A 20095-nucleotide genomic window follows, 5' to 3' on the forward strand; every position below is an offset into this window, starting at 1 on the left:
TAATTCGTGCAATTTCATGTCTAAATTACATTGCTAAGCACAGCAAATATATTACAGTAAGTCTAGAGCGTGTCTAAACAAATGAACATAGGACCAACATTACAATGGTCTCAGTGGTCATCTAAGGTGGTAAACGTTAATAGAGAAAAACACCCTCAGTACATGATTCAATGTAAAGTACTTCTCATGGTATGGCCCATTGTTGTTAAATACACATTAATAAAATCCAAAATGAATATAAAGATAGAGTTGCACAATTATAGCGTGACAAAGTAGCAGCGCTACGCCCCACTGTAATGATGCGCTTAGGCTAAAGGTCTAGATGTATCAAATACATAAACATATCATAATGAATGAAGAAAGTAGCCTAATCCAAGATAACAGTTAGTAAGTCTCCAAGTGGGCTCCTCACAGAAGCGGAGCGTTACAAAGGCAAATAACAAGTAAGCGCCATATAAATATGGTGTAGCTATGAGTAATGCGCCTAATGCCCAAAACATAAAATTAAAAATGCAAAGGTGCAGTCAGGTTGGGGCAAGTGCCTATACCCAACTGAAAGGCAACTAAAAAGCTATCAATGTTAGTGAGCTTATCTCCATCAGTGTAATTCAAGGGAATCCGATGCAGTGCCAACCGATGAAATCTGAGGGTACAAAAAGGCCCAACAAGGCCACTGTCCCTCCTAATGAGCTAACAAAATCGGGTCTTATTTATAAAAAAATAATATATATCAACAACATGGCAGGTGCATTTATAAGTGAACTGCTGGCGAACGGATACTATAGCAATACCGTTTGAAGATGTGCAGAATAAATCGGAGGAAAAGGGTAGAATGCCCATGCCGGTGAATACATGTGAAGGGGCCCCTTCCTTCTCTCCTGTAAAAAAACATAAAACACAAATATAATACATAATATCAAAAGCACATCCTCGATGGGGTGAAAGCAGAAAGACCTGAAAGGTTAAAATATGTAAGTTGCAAACACAGCCGTATCTGTAAACCCACACATGTTGTCTAAACAGTACCCAACAGTGGCTTTATGATCCCACTTTCAGGTGTATGGACAATTCCTATTTAATCCTCCCGGGCTTTTAGTTTGAAAATCTATAATGTATCTAGACTCTCGCTGCCTGAGAGCAAGTATCCTATCCCCACCTCTGGGATTTCTAGGGATATGTTCAAGTATCAGATAACTCAAGTTGGAAACATTAGAAAAATGGCGTTCATTGAAGTGTCGGGCGACAGGATATTCGGGGTAATTGTGAGTTATGGCCCTAAGATGTTCCAAGACCCTCTTCTTTGCCGAGCATGTTGTACTACCAATATACCAAAGTTTACATGTACACTCGATGGCATAAATAACAAAACTAGTACTACAGGTCAAGAACTGAGTGATTTTTTTTAATATTCCCCGTATATTCAAGAGTACCTTTGAATTTGCTATGTCTGCACGCTTTACAGTGGCCACATGGAAAAAATCCTATGAGGCCATGACCAGCAGTGGTGGGGTAGTTGGTGATATCATTTTTGACCACCAGATCACATATGTTCCTGTCCCTCCTGTATGTTATAGTGGGTCTCTCAGTTATGCATGGTCCCAAGACACCATCAGTTTTCAGGATATCCCAGTGTCTTGCAAATATGCGTTTGATCTTGTGTGACTCAGAGTTATAAGTGAGAATCATCCGTGTACCTGCCCTGTCCTCATCATCTTCGCCATCAGATTTGTCCCGTAGAGTGTAGGTTCTCTCTACTCTTTCTGCACGATACTTCACTTTATTGAGGACCCAGTTAGGGTAGCCTCTGGTGCGAAACCTACTGATGATATCTCTCTCACCCGAATACGCCTCAAGATTGTTATAGTTCCTTTTGGCCCTTAGCAGCTCACCGTATGGTATACTCCATTTGAGTGCCTCAGGGTGGCTACCGAGGACATGTAGGACACTATTGCCAGCTGTGGCTTTCCGGAAGAGAGAGGTACACACCTTGCCCTGTTTAACTTCTAGACATACATCCAGATAGTCAGTTTTAATGGCATTGATGTTTCCTGTGAGGAGGATGTTGTAGCTGTTGCTGTTCAATTTGTCAATGAAATCCTCAGCATCCCCTCTAGAGCCACTCCAGACGATGAATAAGTCGTCTATGTAGCGCAGCCACATGACTACTTTCTGGAGGTCCTCTTTGAGGGTGGTACTGGCAAAGATTTCTTGCTCTCAGTAGCCCATAAACAAATTAGCAAAACTGGGAGCAAAGCAAGAGCCCATCGCAGTACCGTTAACCTGTTTGTAGAGGGCGCCATTGAAGGAAACATTTTAATTTTTCAGACAAAATTCAGTCATCTCTATTATCATCTGGCTATGGTCACGATATCTAAGAGGTATGTGCTTCAAAAAGTGTTCACATGCCTCTAGACCTTGTTGGTGATCTATTATCGTGTACAAAGACTGTACATCCAGGACAATAAAGAGATAGTTTGGGTTCCATACAAGATTCTCAATTTTACAGAGGAAATCTTTGGTATCTCTTAAATAGCTAGGTAGTTGTATCACAAAATCTCTCAAAAAGTGGTCTACATATTTCGAAATATGTTCACTGATGCTCCCTATATATATATATTTGTGATCCCCCAATCCTCTAGTGAGATTCACATGGAAAATTACTAGGCCTGCCCAGTGGTGTAGCGAAGGTTGAGGGGGCCTCCCTGCAAGGTACACGGAGGGGCCCCTGCTCTGGATGTAATCGTATTGGGAGAAGTAAAAAAAAATTCAAAACAAGGCTCAACCAATAGTTACCATTCTTATTACGATGTTGAGGAAATGCTGTGATGTATTTGGGTGGAGAACCAGAGATAGCTCAGTTTGTCTTTGGTGCTTTGTAGGAGAAGGAAGTCTGTTTGAAGTGTACTCAGCAGAAGTGAATGTATTTGGAGTTGAAAGAGACTGGTATGTTTATCTGCATTTACGAAAGAACAACAAGTACAGGTATTCAATATGTTTTATAAACTTTGTTGTGAAGTGTCAGTAAGTGTACTAATGTTGGTAAACTTGTTCTTCACTATGTTTACCGAGTGAAAAGCCGTTTGGGGAGTTGTAGATGTGTAATATAGCTTTTGAGGGGTACACATTACAATGTAGAGAAATGTGAGCAAGGTTTGCAGATTGTGTTAAAAAACTAAAGTTTTTCAACTGTGTATACTTGTCAGTAAAGGAAGTACTGTTTCTTACATTGTAAAACAACAAATGTAATTATACAAGCTCTACTCATCTTTTGAACCTCATTGTATATATATTTTAGCACTATGAGATGCTTGAATTGTGAATTCGCTATTTCTAGAGTGAACATTGTGGTGAGTGTTAGCACAGGTGTGTCAAGGTGATTATGTTACTTTAGAAACTGTTATGGAAGCAGAGTTCATGGCATGTTATATTTAATTTGCAAATATATTAAAAACGACTAGTTGATTTTGCAGTATTTTTCAGGAGAAAGGAATAACAAGTTACTGGTGCATTAGATGTAAATATGTGACTGTGGGTGAAAATTGTAGAAAGGTTTAGAAAATATACTGATGTATCACTGTTATCAATTATTGACCAGTGGGTAACTTTGATCTTTTTGGTTATTTTGTCTATTTTTGGGAGGAAAATGGAAACTTGTCTCTGAGGAAATAATTATCTGCTTACATAAGCAGCAAAAAGAGCCTTGTTAACAAAAGCAGGATTATTGTGATGTACAGCAATAATTACCTCTTGAAGCAGTGTTTTCAAGTTGGAAGGATGTGACAGTTACTGAACAATTGTGAAGTTCAGCAGCACGAGCTAACTCTGCAAGAGCTAGGTTTTGTGAACTTTAATTTATAGATATGCTGCTTTGCTGAAACTTTATTGCCACCTAGCCTGCTATTATATAGCAGGAAAGTAAAGACTCTTTGGCAGACTACGGTGGCTAAAAGACTGGAAAAGAAGAGCTACCTATGCTAAAATTCAGTAGGTAAATAAAGCAAAAAAGGGGACACATTAGCATCTGTTGATGAGCATGAGAGAAAAAGTTATAGATTTCTAAAGTTGTGGTTGTGTGTATACTATAGTTGTTCGTACAGTTTAATATAGTTGTTGTAGTTTTGATTTGTTGTTATAGTGTGTTGTTGTCATAAAAAAGTTTAAAGTTAGTTTTGATTTTTTTGCTTAATATTTATTAAAAATTTCAATTTCATTTACTATTGCAATATTCACCAAAATTGTCAGTTCTGTCTTTAGGGGCTGTAAATATGCTGATGCATGTATACGTATCGCTATGGTAGTATGCACACCTATTTTTCTATAGTCAGAGAAGGCACTTATTTTGTTATGCAACTATGGTGATTTGTCATGCAACAGTGAGGTGTCAGTGAAGTGATCAGTCCTTGTCCACGCTGTGTTATAGGGACCTCGGATAGAAGAGAGAGGTACTGGCAAAGAGAGCAGTGCATCTTCATGCTCTAATACAAACTGCTATCACCTGCTGTGCACACAGTATTACGTAGACTGTCACCATTGGTAGTTGTCTAACAGAGATGTGAGTATGTTCCTACAATCAAGTATGGACACCAGTTGTGCAAGACACAGTTTTGAACAGAGAGGATCCTCTATTTTATACTCTACTATGGACGTTCATTACTATGAAGACAGGTATGCTCAGAGAGAACAGTCTCTACCCACAGTCTACTTTGCATATATGTTACTCTGGGGAGATGTGTCAGCTGACAGGGAAGTGTCCTTCCATATCATAGTCTGTATAGTTGTTATGCAAGTGAGACTACTCAGCAGCATAGAGGTAAATTCATCTTTACAACTTACTTGTACATTTATCATCTTGGGGAGACGTGTGACCAGAGAGGTAAGCCCCTTTTCACAATCAAATTTGCGCACCCGTCATGCAAGAAGACAGGTCACAGGAGAGGGGCCAGTCTCTCCCTATACTGTAGTATGCAGACTTATCATGCAAGACAGATGCACCAGCAAACAGGGCATTACCTCCCCACAGCCTACAATTTATACCTGTCAGCATGGGAAGAGGTATGAGCAGAGAGATACATTAATAAATAACAATAAAACGTACCTAGTGACATGTAATTTTAATATGGTGCATAAAGGAGATGAGAAGTTACTCCAATACTTTGTAATTGATTCTATCCGCATAGCTCTTAGAGGAGGTAATAGAGAGAAAAAGTTACATAAACTAGAATCAAGGTGCTAGATAGTAAAAATCCCATTGGCCTGAATATGTAAGAGGATCTATTTACATTTCTCTAACACTCTTCAAGATATGAGAAAGAAACACTGCAATGTTTGAATGTTGCTTTGTTTGTTTATTTACGTTTATTCTTATAACATGGCATAACTTTTTAATTCTTGGTATAGAAAAACGAAGAATGATCAAATATGATACTGTTGCCCACTTGAGAAAAGTGCAATTTTGATTTATTTATTTCACGGTTGTAGCACAAATGAGGTATAGGGAAGGACTACTAAGCGTTTTAGTGGTATGCAATGTTACGGTTTTGATTCACTCCACTTGGAGCCGTGCCATGAGATCCCAAGCTAAATAGTTGATTATGAATTAATTCCCAACTTTGGGTATGATGCATTGTGAACTCAGACCTTGTATGGCTTGTGTGTTGCTACTAGTGGAATGGCACTCTATGAGCCAATGAAATTTGTATTTAGATCGTTTTTAAACTTAGGCTATTCTGTTTTATGTAATTTATAAAATATGATTATTTCAATTTGATGAATGCATGTGTTATTTAATGGCATGAAGAAATGCATTAATATGTATTTTGCACTTCTATGTCTATGGTTAGACATAAGTCATGTGTGTACATATAACAGACACAGACAGTGCAAGACACAGAGAGAGACAGCCCACAGAACCTGAAAGACCGACCTTGGGGGATGCAGACACATTGGAGATGAACATGGGAGAGGCAGACACATGGGAATCACAAACACTGGGAGACACAACGCTAGGACAGAGCAGCACAGTGATGGACAACATAATCCACAGACACTGAGAATGACAGACCTTGGGAGATGCAGACACTGTGTATCAGAGACACTGGGAGACACAGACACAGAGAGACACATTGATAGACCACAGAACCAGCCAGGGCCGGACTGGTAACTCAAAGCAGCCCTCGCAATTTTGTAGGATCAGCCCCCACTCCACCACGGGCGGGGGCTGGGGGTGCAAGAGTAAAGCACTGCTACTTTTGTTACTGGGGGCCGAAATTGCTGCACCGCTGAAAAAACAGCCCCTAGTAACAAAAAAACGGCCCCCACTGCTGCAAAACTGGCCCCCAACCTTCCGGCCTCCTGTGAAAAAGCCCGATGCCCGCTACGGCCAGTCCGGCCCTGGAATCCGCAGACACTGAGAGAGAGAGACTTTGGGAGAGACAGACCTTGGGAAATGGAGACATGGGAGAAGAAGACAGATAGAATCAGAGACACTGGGAGACACAGACACCAAGACACAAGCGACATAGTGATAGACCACAGAACCCACAGAGACTGAGAGAGAGAGACTTTGGGAGAGACAGACCTTGGGAGCTGGAGACACATGGGCGAGGAAGACAAATAGAATCAGAGACACTGGGGGACACAGACACCAAGACAAAGAGAGAAACAGCGATGGACCACAGAACCCACAGACACTGGGAGAGACGGACCTTGGGGGATGCAAATGTGAGATACAGGTACATAGAAGAGACAGAAACATGGGAATCACAGACATTGGCAGACACAGGCCCTAAGGCATGTAGACAGAGAGATGGGCCACAGAACCTGCAGACAGTGGGTGGTTCAAACCTTGGGAGATGCAACACATGGATAAACAGACTCATAGGAGAGGCAGACAGAGTGACTCACAGACACTGAATGCGACAGACACTAAGACACAGACACAGACACAGAGCTGGACCAAAGAACCTGCAGACACTGGAAGAGGCAGACCTTGGGAGATGCAGACGGAGGGAGAAACAGACACAGGACACCACAGACACTGGGAGACACAGACACTAAGAGACAGACGGACCACAGAACCTGCAGACACTAGACGAGACAGACCTTGAGGGATGCTGACACAGGGAGAAACAGACACTGGGAGACAAACTTCAGCTGCAAGGACACGGACAAGAGATGCACACCTAGAATGACGGACTCAGAGAGACTAAGACTTCGGGTCTTAGTTTGAGTTTGGCGGTGCAAGAGTGGGACCGCCCCACTCCTGCACCCCCCTAACCATGTTTAACCCACCTGCCAGATCAGGAGTTTTCTCCTGCCTGGCAGGTGGTTCCTTGGTGTTCCCAGGGTAGTGCCTATGAACTAGGCACCGTAATGGGAATATCAAAGGTAGTACATACACTACATTGACTGCTGCAGTCCATGTTGTACAGGTACTGGTGTGCATGCACACCCTGTGTGCACCTACATGGCATGAAGCACTAGGGGGCCCTGTAGGCCCCCTTTGTTTCCTCTTGCCACATTTTTCATGGCAATTGCGCCGCCCTGTGTGTCGTTGAGGATCTCGTAATATGCATAGAAGGGCTGCAGCTGCCCCGCCAAGCATATTGCGGCCTCAAGACCGCCATGCAATCGCCAGGGAATGGCAGTTGCCTGGTGGTTGCGGTGCTCCCAGTGTGGCCCGACCGTCCTAGTCGTAATAGGGTGGTAGGGAGACCACCACAGTGAACCGCCAGACTCAGAATAAGGCCCATAGTCAGTAGGAGACAGAGAAACTGAGAGACAGCAGCAGAGATACGGACCGCATATCCTGCAGACACTGGGAGAGAGAGAGAGAGAGAGAGAGACAGAGATAAGCCCTAGCAGTAGTGGCGTAACACAGGTCTCCGCAGCCCCTGCAAAGCAGAGGCTCCTGAGCTGCAGGGAGCCCCCCTCAGCACAGTACTCTGGCCTAGGAGCTCCAGATTAGATCCGGACCGGTGGGCCCTCCATGTACCTTGCAGGGGGGCCCCTGAAATTTCGTTACGCACGTGCCCAGCAGCTATGGGACCCTGAGACACAAGCAACACACCTAGAGTGATGGACTCTGAGAGCCTAAGCCATGGACACTAAGAGGCAGGGGCACTGGGAGACAATAAGTATTCAGAGACATTTGTGAGACACTAACAATGGAAGACACAGACACAGGGAGATAAGGAGATGGACAGCAATGGACCCCAAGAGATGCAGCTCGGATGACAATGGAGAGTCATGGACATCGGGGTGATGTGCACCCTGGGGGGTGCATAATTAATGGGGGGGTAAGCATATGGAGTGACACAGAAAGACAATGGGGAGTCTGGGACACTGGGAGACAGAGCCGGACACAAGGGAGTTTTAGACACTAGGAAATGTGGAGTCGTCACAGAAACTGGCATGTCACAGACACCAATGAGTCCTGGTCACTGGGAGACTCAGAAAAGACACTGGCATGAAACCAAAGACAAAGGAACCTGAAAAGACACATGAAGCTGTGGGCAAAGTGTCTAAGCTGAGCGCACATCGCTAACAAACAAAAACTTTACATCACATGTTGCATTTTGCGTACATAAAAGCAGAGACACAGAAGAAGGTCAAAACAGGTAGCTAACCTACCAACAGTTTCTGTCCTTTGACCAAGATTGTCACGTGAAGGAATGAGCAAGCACAGCTGCTAACTCCACCTGCTTCTGAAAGCTGTCGTTGAGTAAGAGAGCGAGAGGGCCAGAACAAAGTCACACGTGTCAGTAATGATGATATTGAAACATTAGGTGCTGGTGTCACAGTAAAGAAAGCTTTGCGAGGTCTGCCCTCCTCGTAGCAGCGGGGTGCAGAATTAAATGCTTTTATTATTAGAAAAAGTACATTTCAGGGGCTGATTCTGAAACACCACGAACACCTTATGACGGAAACCTTTAAAAATAATTGGAAAAAAAAATCCCAGCAGTAGCATAAGCAATAAAAGAAAAAAACACAAAGCAGGGAAAGAGTGCCATACCACAGGCTGTTACTAGGGTTGCCTCTGGTATTCTCAAGGGACCCTATCTGCCACATAAGGTACTGCACCCTTATTGCAGCCTACTAAAAGGATGTTGTTGCCACACTTTTTAGGTCTCGCCTGGCGAAGGCTGCGCACAAGCGCAGTCTCGCTGGCGAGAATTAATGACTTTGGTTATTTTCTGTAAGGGGCATTAAGCCCCGCCCCTCTTTTCCATTGGTCTGCGTCACCGTTTATGCTAAACGGTGGCCAGCCATTGGAAAAGAAGTGTTTGTGACGTTTTTGCTCGACTTTCTGAGCCGTCCCATTTGGACGGGCTTGTCTGCCTTCCTTGCGTCGCAAAAGGTTTCTTATCTTTATGGGGCCAAACACATGGCCCCATAAAGATTAGAAACCTTTTGGCAGGCGAGGCCATCCAAGTGGGACGGCAGAAAAAGCGAAACGAAAACGTCATGGCGAGCGCTTGGTTGAGCTTCTTTCGCCTCTCCCCAAAAGTGCTGAAGTCAGCCTGGGCTGCCTCCTCTGTGTGGCTCCCTGCTATATCCAGGAGTGAGTTCGGCGTGACAGGCGTGTGTGTCAGCCAATGTGCAGACAGCGGTGGGGGCGCCTGAGGGCGGGACGGCGGCTCAGGGTGGGCAGCCCCCTCGCCAAATGCGATCTGTCTGTGTGTGACTGCGTGTGTCCATGTGTAATGAGAGGAGAGCCCCTCTCCTCTCTCTCTTCCATTCATTCAGCCCACCCCTGCCGCCAGGGGGCTTCCGCCTCGGCTCGCGCCTGTGACGGAGGTTGCACGGCGACCCAAAATAGAAATTAGAAAACAATCGCAGCCCGTGCGCCCAAAAGTCATCCGGCGCACCTCCCGTGTCACTTCCTGTTCTGGGAGGTTCCTGTTTTTTTACCCCCGATGTTTTGCTTTCGAGTTATTATATTACTTTTTGCGAAGCGGCAACGAGAAAAAGAAGGAGAAAAAAGGAGAAAACGTTCGCAGACGTAATCAAAGTGTGGGCGTTCTTGCTTCTCTGAGACTGTTTTTAAAACATTTTTTTCTGTCTTGGGACCGAGAGAGGGTGAGAAAGATGTCCAATCCGGCCGTCAACGCGCACTTGGAGGGCATCATCTCCGACTTTGAAGGTTTGTGAACATTTCCTTTATCGATCTGCTGTCTACTGTTGAGGAAGTGGGGGAAAGTGGCGAGTGGGTGTGGGAGAGCGCTGCAGCCCTGTGGAGGGGAGTTCAACATCTGGCGCTGCCATATGCTTTATCCAGGAGACAGGGCAGGGTGATAAAGGGGCACACCAGAAGCGCTTACTGGGGAGATGGGCACGTGAAAGAGGGAACGTGTGGACAGGGGACGTGGTATGGGTCAGAGAGATGGGGCAGTGCATTCGGGAGAGAACATTGGAAAACAATGGCAGAGAACAGGGTAAATGTGATGAGGGAACGGTAAAGAGATGCCAGGGATAATGTGGGAGCTTCGCGTGGGTGAGAAGGCAAGGAAGGCATTGGGGAGAACACAAAAGAGAAGGGGTGGGAGAAGCGCGAGACAGGAGAAGATGGGGTGTCATGACGTAGTCTCACCCGTGTAAGCACAGGGTCGCCTCTCCTGTGCCGCTGTTATAGTGCAGGCCGCGAGGGTGGACACCCTGACAGAAGCGGGCAGCGAGTGAGCCTGGCAGGAGAGAGAGAGCGAGAGAGAGAGACCCTGAGAGGAGGGAGGCGAGAGAAAGAAAGCAAGCGTGCGGCACAGGCGTGGAGAGTGGCATAAAGGCCCCAGTCATGCCTGGTCAGCCCCACTTGGCTGCGGTAACTCTTGAGACCCTGCCTGGTCTCCAGCTCGTTGTTTTCAAGGGCTGCCCAGGAAAAGGGACAATGACAGAGCAGTATATAGATAGCCACAGGCTGTGTGAGAAACACGTTTCCGTGTCTTCCTCTTCAGTTAGGAGGGAGGGAAGAGTGCCTCTTCCCATTCGCCACCTTCTACCCGCTGGCCCAGCCGGTCCATCTCTTGCCAGCCTCGTCTTTCTCCCCCTCGCTGTCCAGTACATTATTAAAAGTTGGTGTTAACTTTAGAAGTGAGAGAGCCGAGTGAAGGGTAACAGGGACCAGGCCTGTGTGTGGTGCATGAGTTTCTGTCTAAGGCAGTTTTTCTGACCTTGCGTTTAGGGTTACCAGACCATGACTATAAGCGGACTATACCCGGTGAGCCGGTGCATAGAGCTACCAGGCCAGCATATATGATATGGCGACCAGGCCCTTCTCATATGAAGACCAGGCCATATAATATAGAGAAACCAGTTTCTTTATCATAGGAGGTCTGGGCACTGAATACATAGCTCTCACATCCCCTGTCATGAGGGTGATTTTCAGACAGTCCAAACCTTTTACTCACACCACTGAGCATGCTGGTACTTTAAATCTTACCTTTGTAAGTATGAGCCTGCTATTCCTGGCATGCTTAGTTTTGTTGTTTGGATTTGGTATACAAGGACTTGCTCAGTGTCACTTATGACATCGCCTTTGGGACCTTATAAGTGTTTCGTTATCCAGCACAATATCCTTGGTGCAACAACATTAACTGTTGCATGGCTAAACACTTATAAGGTCCCAAAGGCGAGACCTATTGGCTATGCCAATGCTTGTTTCTGTTGAATGCAGTATCACATGCTTGGCAACAACTGAACTCACCCGCTATTTGATTCCCTTTGAAATCCTTTGCCCCGCCTGCTTCTGTACTCGTGCAATTCGCCCCATAAATGTGCGTCAGCATTTGCTGAAATGTCATCATTTCCTTATAATAAACTCAATTTTGGTTTTAGAAGCGACACTATGGGCCATATTATTAAGGAATGGCGATAACATTATTGCCGCTTTAGCGGCAGGAAACTGCTGCTAAAGTGGCGATATTGGGCTTGATAATATGCCTTTTTGAATTCCCATAGCAGCCCAGGTTCACACCAGAACATGGACTTCTATGGGAATTCACAAGGGCATATTATCAAGCCCATTATCGCCGCTTTAGCGGCAGTTTCCTGCCGCTAAAGCGGCGATAATGGTATCGCCATTCCTTGATAATATGGCCCTAGGTTTCTAAACCCAAAAATAAAAATCCTGAAGAATCTGACCAGTAGCACCTCGGTGAGTAAAAAAAAAAAAAAACATAAAATTGCAAACCTCCTCAAATGCAAAATAATGTAACGTATCCACATGCATCACAGAAAACCTCAAATGGGTGTTTTTGGTGTGGCACACAATGCTCCTGATGGTCTCCCTAGGGTCACATGTGCCTTACCTAACCAGAACCTGGAGTTTAGCGATTTAAAGCACTCTCTGCCAAACATGGCCCATCTGGTTTAAACGAGATATCGATACTGTTTGAGCATTCAGGGGCATATTATCAAGGGCCTATCGTCGCTTTAGCTGCACTTTTTTGCCGCTAACGCGGCAATAATTTTATCGCCCTATTAGCAAGCTGCAGCTAACGGGCCTTAGCGTGAGGTTTTCGGCGATAGCGGCCCGTTTTTTTTATCTCAAAGCATGTTAGCTATATTTATCGCTAATGACGTGCAAAATAGGCGCTCCTGTGCAAAAAGGCACACAAACACCACTACTCCATATTATCAAGGAGCTCCTTGAAATTCTGAAGAGCCAAAAAACTTTCTCTGACTGAAGTAAGAGCCAGTTACTTAAGACCAGAAAATAGCTGGTCTTAAAAATGGTGATAAAACTTGGGCCCATATCTCTGCAGGTTTTGGCGCTTGCCAGCGTTGCAAGCAATGTTGCAGTGCTGCCCTGTGACAAAACTACAGTGCAGGAATGTACACAATCAATAAGATAGTGCGCATTCCTGTGCCACAGTCATGAAAAGTGTTGCTGCGCTGCGACAAGACAGAGTTGCAACACTTCTCACTACAACCTTCTTGCGACAGCATGGATGCGCTGTAATCACTGGACAGCGCTCCATGACGCAAGTAATGAAAGATACTTCAGGAATCCTGACGTATCTGCCTGCTCTAAAGTCACGCATTGCTGCAGTCCTGTCACAACCATGACGCAACCCCAGCAATGCATGGGGCCAGCCTATCCCTGTGGCACTGCCTCACCCTCATGCCTGCCATCAGACAGGCGGAAGGTACTGACGCAGTGCTGTTCATGAGGGGTGCCCGAATGTCGGCGCTGTTGGAGATCCCTTGGTGGTGGTTGCGTGCTGTGGTGTCATTGTTTGGAAGCATTGGTGGAGTGTTGGTGCGGAGGGAGTTGGCGAGATGTTCTTCGCTGACCTTGATCCAACTGCAAGGGAGTGCAATGATGGCAGTGGCGTCCAGTGGACAAGGTGAAGACGTGATGTTACCAATGATGGTCGGTCTAGGAGAGTCTGGTGTTTTGGCTGTAGTTGAAGTACCTGCTGGCAGAGGTGATGTGCTCGACCGTGTGTCCTGCAATGTGGCCTGTTGAGGTGACTTGCTCCTTGCGACTGATGTCGGTGACCCTCCCCAGGAAGGGGTGGTGCTCTGGTCACTGGGGTTGTCCAGGTGGAACTTGAGTTCACCGAGTTGAATGCTGTCGGTGGATGGGAGACCCTTGGGTGCAATGAGGTCTACAATGGTATTTGAGAATGGGGGGGCGATGGCCCGGGGGTCCTCCACATGAGGTTGCCGCAGAGGATCTTCTTGTGCTTGGTCCGGATCTGGAAGTTGACGTGGTCCATGGTCACCCTTGGCACATTTGAGTGCGTTGCCAGTCGGAGTGTTCCTCTGTAGGTGGAAAAAATCTGGTATTTTTGGGGGTAAAATATGAAAAATGGGGTGTTTGTTGGGGTAAAATATAAAAAATGGTGTGTTTTCTGGGGTAAAATATGAAAATTCTGTCTGGTATTTTTTGGGGTAAAATATGAAACATGGGGTGTTTTGGGGGGTACAATATGAAAAATGGGGTGTTTGTTGGGGTAAAATTTGAAAAATGGGGTGTGCATTTGTCATAAATGTGATTTATGTGTTTGTATTGGGGGCTTAAAAAAGGAATTCCAGGGTTCATGGTTGGGTTTGTGGTGCAAAGGTTAGTTTTGGGTTGCACTCACTGAAGTGGGGACAGTGGGGGATATTATCAACGCTTCACGTTAAACATGGCAAATCACGCTTAGCGCGATTTTGAATATCGCCACCTATCGCTGGTTTACATCGTCGTGTTAGCGGCGTATTTACAACGTCTAGCTCACAGGCGATGTACAAACCTGCGATAGACGGCGATCTTCATAATTAGCGTGTGAAATCAAGACATGACTTCACACGCAAATGAAAAGCTTGATAATAGGGGAGTGTGGACGTAACCAAACAATCCACCTCCCATTCAAAACATGCCTAAGTCAAGTTTTGACCAGGCATTAAGGATCCTGCGAAAACAGCGGTTAACGCGGCTTTCATCATCGCTTTGTGGTTCCGGGGCCGCGTTGTAAATAACGCGATGTCCTGTTCGCGACTTTTTGTCCTGGTGTTACAGGAAGGTACGCCTACTTTCCATCTCATTAGCAATGTATATCGCTAAGATGCGTGGCGTTACAAAAACAGCAGCTAACATGCTCTAATGCATGTTAGCGCCGCCTTGCTAATAAGGCGATGAAATTATTGCCGCTTCAGCGGCAAAAAGTGCCGCTAAAGCGGCGATAATGCCCTTGTAATATGCCCCAGTGATCTTTATGTCTCCGCTATGCAACACCTACTCTACTGTTGCAATCTGCCAAGTATTAGTATGCATTGAAATGGAATGCGAGGTGATGGCATGCGTCGCAACTACATATGTGCCTTTAGCACACGAGTGGTACGCCCGCTGTGCATGAGTGCACAGCGGCCACCATTGAGAAGTGCGGGTGTGCTGGACAACTGTGAGGTGGTAAACGCCGTAAATAACACAGGAGGGTGCATAGACGCGGTGAGTTGTTTATGAGCGTATGTTGTTAAAAATGTATTGAGGGAAGATTAACCTCGAAGCTGTGTCCTATGTCTTTGTAGCTCCTGCTCTCCTGCATATGCTTCCAGGAAAAGGAAGTAGGCAGCCAGGCTCCCTCCCCTGAGTCAATCACAATGCTGCAATGCAGCGTTGGGATTGGTAATCGGCAATGGAACAAGTCATGCAGCCAGGGGCTGGAGGGGTGGCCATGTCCTCCATGCAGGCTATAATGCAGCCTGCATTGCGAACAGGGAAGTGCGCATGACTGCTTTGGATGGCCTGAGTGGGCCGACCAAACAGTCACTGCGCACTTGAGTGGGCATGCCAATCCGCCCATGCCCTGCTCTGTGTTTGGAGCCGTCCTACCCACCCTCCCACCCCCTTAGGATACATAGCATGATTACATCAGTTAGTTATCCCTTTTTTTTAACTTGTGATATGTTTTTTGGGCTTCTCGGAGCCTGCACTTATCGCTTCCTGCCGCTGCTGCACCTATGGCCCCGCACCCCTGTCCTCGCCCATTGCCGCCTCCCAGCTGATCGTTCCTCCCCCTCCTAAATGGCGGACGCTATGTGGTTGCGCAGCGGAAATGCACCGCTGGCGCGCAGAAGGCGCACCTAAGCCAAGCCCGTCTGCATCCGTCCGTGACCTGACCGCGACCAGCGCCAGGAACCCTGGAAACCTGGATCTCGAGCCAGCCACTGCTACAGCTCAGCCACCCTCCACGCACTCAACCACGGAAAACTCAGAGACTGGCAACAGGCCTCCCCAAACATGACCCACGGCTAGTTCTCCTGCCTACACTACCGCCAGACCTTAACCACCACCGCGGCCTCCAACACATCCGACGCCAGCGTCGCAGCCAGAGAACTCTACACATGGATCTCCAACGGCGCATACAAGCTCTAAATAAAAAAATACTTCTTCAAAGAAGTGCTCATGTTCAAAATGATTTAAAAAGTTCAGAAGACACGACATTTAGTATTTACATTGACATCTAGGTATTTAGTAGTAGTAAAGTTAGGACTACTAACTTTACTACTACTAAACTGAGATAAAACTTAAACTTACTTCTTTTGTTATTCACAGAAGGCATTTAGTAGTAGTAAAGTTAAGACTACTAACTTTACTACTACTAAGCTGAGATAAAATCCTAAACTTACTACTTTTGGTATTCACAGAAGGCATTTAGTAGTAGTAAAGTTAGGACTACTAACTTTACTACTACTAAACTGAGATAAAATCCTAAACTTACAACTTTTGGTATTCACAGAAGGCATTTAGTAGTAGTAAAGTTAGGACTACTAATTCTGCCTTTATCGGGGTTCGGATATTTCTGTGTCGATGCCTGTAGCTGCTGTTGGTGTTCCGACGCGCTTAGGTGACTTTTAGCATTTTTTTTGTTCGGAGCATCTCTTGGGATCGATACTCTTTCTCCTCGATCTGACGGAGCAGCAGACTCAGGCAGCCATCCTCGGTGCCGTCGAAGCCACGCCCCATAATTTTTAAACCTTATGATATTTTAATAAAAAAATAAGAAAAACCGGTGTTTGGGAAAATAGTTTATTAAACATTAGCAACTGGCACTTAAGGGAAAAGTTACTGTACATTAAGAAAAAATAGGCTGCAAGACACATTTGTTTCAATCAATCAATGTTCTAATAAAGCGTGACTACTCACCCGTGAGGGTCTCAAGGCGCTAGGTGGGGAAAGGGGCTAGGTCTGCGGTTTAGTCAAAGAGCCAGGTCTTGAGGTCCTTCCTGAATTGCAGCAGCGGTGATGATTGCCTAAGATGCAGAGGCAGGGAGTTCCAGCTCTTCTCAGCGATGTAGGAGAAGGATCTTCCTCCAACCGTGGTCTTGCGGATTCGTGGGATGGTGGTCAGGGTAGTTGGAAGAGCGGAGATGTCTGGTGGGAGTGTAGAAGGAGAGTAAACCTATGGCTCCCCATATTTTCCACTTCACTTTCTACTAGAGGTGGTTAACCAACAAATTAACCTTGGAGAGCCGAGTTGAGCCAGAGCCGCATCAAGGGTTCGAATTGGCTCTAAGAACCTATGCACGAGCCGAGCCATTAAAATGTTTGGCATGTATGTTGTACTATAGGCATCATGTAAAAATAAGATAAACTTCTTCAAAATTCAAAAAAGTGGATTTGTCTAACAAGTGTAAGCGTTGTACCTTGGTACAGCAGAATATGCCTCTGCATTCAAAAGCATTTATTAAAAGTGATAGTTTTACACATGAATTTAGGAACATTCATTCCCCCACACCTTTACGACAATACCATTAGTGAAATAAATAAGAGGCAAGTCAGTTGTAATATGCATCCTATATTTGGCCTAGATTCTTACTATTCCTGGCGCCATATTATAGTCTAGTAAGTCAATCAAAAAAGCTGCTTGGTACCAGGCACATCTTGAACTCGTGTAGTTCTAGATGCTCTCATGTGCCATAATGATTTTAAAGGAGCCACGGTGAAATAAAATATTTGCCTAGGAACACACAATTTGGTCAAACATGGAAGATGGGGTTGAAGCAGGTTTAGAAGGGTATTTCTTTCTCTCTCCTGTTTTACATAAAAGTTAATGTTTGTCTTTAATTCTCAGCGCATGAGGTTAGAGCGTGGGTGGGTGACAGAAGCCACATGAAAGATCGGTTTGTTTTGAGCTCGAGGGTCCAACAGTCTCTCGAGCTGAGCCAGCCATCTGGCTCAAGTGTTCAGTGGCTCGCCCACCTCCACTTTGTACATATGTGCTCAGGGATGTTTTCTGCCCAAGTCTTGAAGTCTTTTAGAATCAATAAGGGCTCTGAAGTGGACAATAGGTACAGCTATGCCAAGACAATGTGATAGTTTTGGCTAGGTCCTTGATCTGTCGGTGGTTTTCCCCTCACAGAAAGAATCAAGATGAACCAGTTCATTAATCATGCCATCTAACACGTGACAATGAGCTCATTCAATGTGTCTGTGAATAAAGGGCCAGGTGTGTTTATACTCTGCACACTGTGATTACAATCACACTACTCTGTGCCCTGGCTCTGTTGTCAGTCGTACTCGTTGTTGCGACTTTGATCCAGGCTATCCTAGTCTTTCACACCTCATTTCCCATTGCCTAGCACTTGGAAAGCCACACACATATTGTGTTGTATTGTACTGTAATATAGCGTTTCTACAGCACTTTCTGCACGGCTTGTCAAGTCTTCAAAAGCCCTCTCAAAGGGGGTGGCCATTTAGAATCCAACCTTCCAGTGCATGGAGTAGGAAAGGTGTTGGTTGTGGTGCCAGTGATAGTATAGAGTTTTCATGTCATACATGAAGTCCGAAGAGTGTGGTCCAGACTTGCCAGAGCAGCTTATAACAGCCCGCGACGCACATAACGCAGTCATCCCTTGCTTTGAAACTTTGTGTTCAATCCCTACAGCAGGCAGGGTTAGGGTGGTACACAAATTAGGCCCAGGCACCAAATTTAAAGTGACCCCCATTAACACAACACAAAGTGGACCATATTTGCAAGTAAGGGCATTTTTAAACTTGTAAATACAAGCTGTATGTGTGTTTTGCAAGGGATGGGACACTGCAAGCATTTGTGCTTGGTGCAGTCAATATTTGTGGCAATATTAGAGAAATCAACAGTAGTAAAACCACCCCACCAGACCGTAAAACAGTCCCACAAGCAGCCAAACAAACGCCCATGCACTGAACTATGAGACCAGGCCTTCTGACACTGCCATATTGCACTATAGGCCAATCCAACACTGACTGAATACGCTGCAAGTTCAGGTGGGTCCAGATAAGCTAACCGTGCACAAGATATTGGCATGCGATCCTCTCGCACAGATCCACCACTGTTCACACTTTTATCCTTAGTCACCTCTCTACTTGGAGATTCAGCTTATTTTAGGCTTTTGCAGAGAAATTCAGGAATACATGGAGCCCAGTGCTTCAGGGTAGGCACTTGAGTACCTCTACCCTGCCCAGGTGAGTGAGATCACTTATATATTTCACACTGTTGAAGACGTATAGGAAACCACTCCACTTCTTCCCTCTACTAAACTGTAGTGTACAGACCTTGGCTGCCAGGGGCCGTATTACAGATGACTGCGCCAGCGCTAATTGTCGCTGTGCGCCCGAGTATGCGCCTGAAGGCATTACAGAGAATCGGTCTGTAATGTGCCGTGATGTTGGCGCAGTCTTTGAACTCTGTGTTTATGTGCATTTGCGTCTGTGCGCATATTGTATTAGCACACAGACGCACATAAACACAGACATACTCGGGCGCACAGCGACAACTAGAGCTGGCGCAGTCATCTGTAATACGGCCCCAGGTGAACCTCTTCTACGTGTCACGCTTTCAGTCAAGGCTAGTGCTTAGGTAAGGCCATTACAAGCGACTGTCTTACACTTACACCACAAATAGCCACAAGAGGGTGCCAAATTGCTACAAACAGTCTTGTTGCTGGGGCAAAGGGGGCATCCAATCTGCAAAATGCTATTTTGCAGGGAACACTGGAGCTGTCTTCATCTAGTAGTGTCTTTTTTAGCCAATAGCATTTTGCAGACTGGGAGGTAAATACTAAAAAAGTGGAAACACTACACGTCGGAACCCAAAATGTACACTGCTTCTGGCTAAAAAGCATGAACTATCAAAAAGAGTCACATGATGCTGGAGAACTTGGCAAAGGACCACTTGGCAGTACTCGCTGACAGCCTTTAAGGCGTATTTATCAGCTGCATGGACTTTGCCTAGGGTGACGGCGCCTTACCTTGTTTTATTTTCGTTCTTCTGGGTGAATCGTTAACCACCAGTTTTCAGATCCTCTTCCAGGAAAAGCAGGACCAGGTAATCCGGAATTTCTCGTTCTTGCAAAACACAGCGCGTAAGCATTAGGTAGACGGCAAAGGCATGGGATTTTGTGCTGACGTTGAAACTTCACCACCTTAGCTTGGGTGGCAGCTGTGAGTAATGCTACTTGTTGTTTTGTGTCACCAGGGACATCTCCTCCAGAATAGGGTTTTCATTGTATAACCCATGGTATTTCAATGGATTACAATGAGGTGAATTTAGCATGTAACTACCAGAATGCAGTAGACTGTTGACATGGACCATCTGGCAACCCTAATTCTTGGTCAGTGTCAATATCA

General features: G+C 45.5%; 1 long non-coding RNA gene across 1 annotated transcript in view; it reads right to left on the reverse strand.

Annotated features, from left to right (window-relative positions):
• Window positions 1–740: 740 nt before the first annotated feature.
• The window catches only part of LOC146857168 (uncharacterized), a 33246-nt gene continuing 13891 nt past the window's right edge, over window positions 741–20095 (reverse strand). Inside the window, exon 3 of the long non-coding RNA XR_014979860.1 lies at window positions 741–878. This is a non-coding gene — a long non-coding RNA (uncharacterized LOC146857168). The remainder of the gene's footprint in view (window positions 879–20095) is intronic.

The sequence above is a fragment of the Triturus cristatus genome, chromosome 3_2 (genome assembly GCF_964204655.1).
Source record: "Triturus cristatus chromosome 3_2, aTriCri1.1, whole genome shotgun sequence".
In the NCBI taxonomy this organism is placed as follows: domain Eukaryota; kingdom Metazoa; phylum Chordata; class Amphibia; order Caudata; family Salamandridae; genus Triturus; species Triturus cristatus.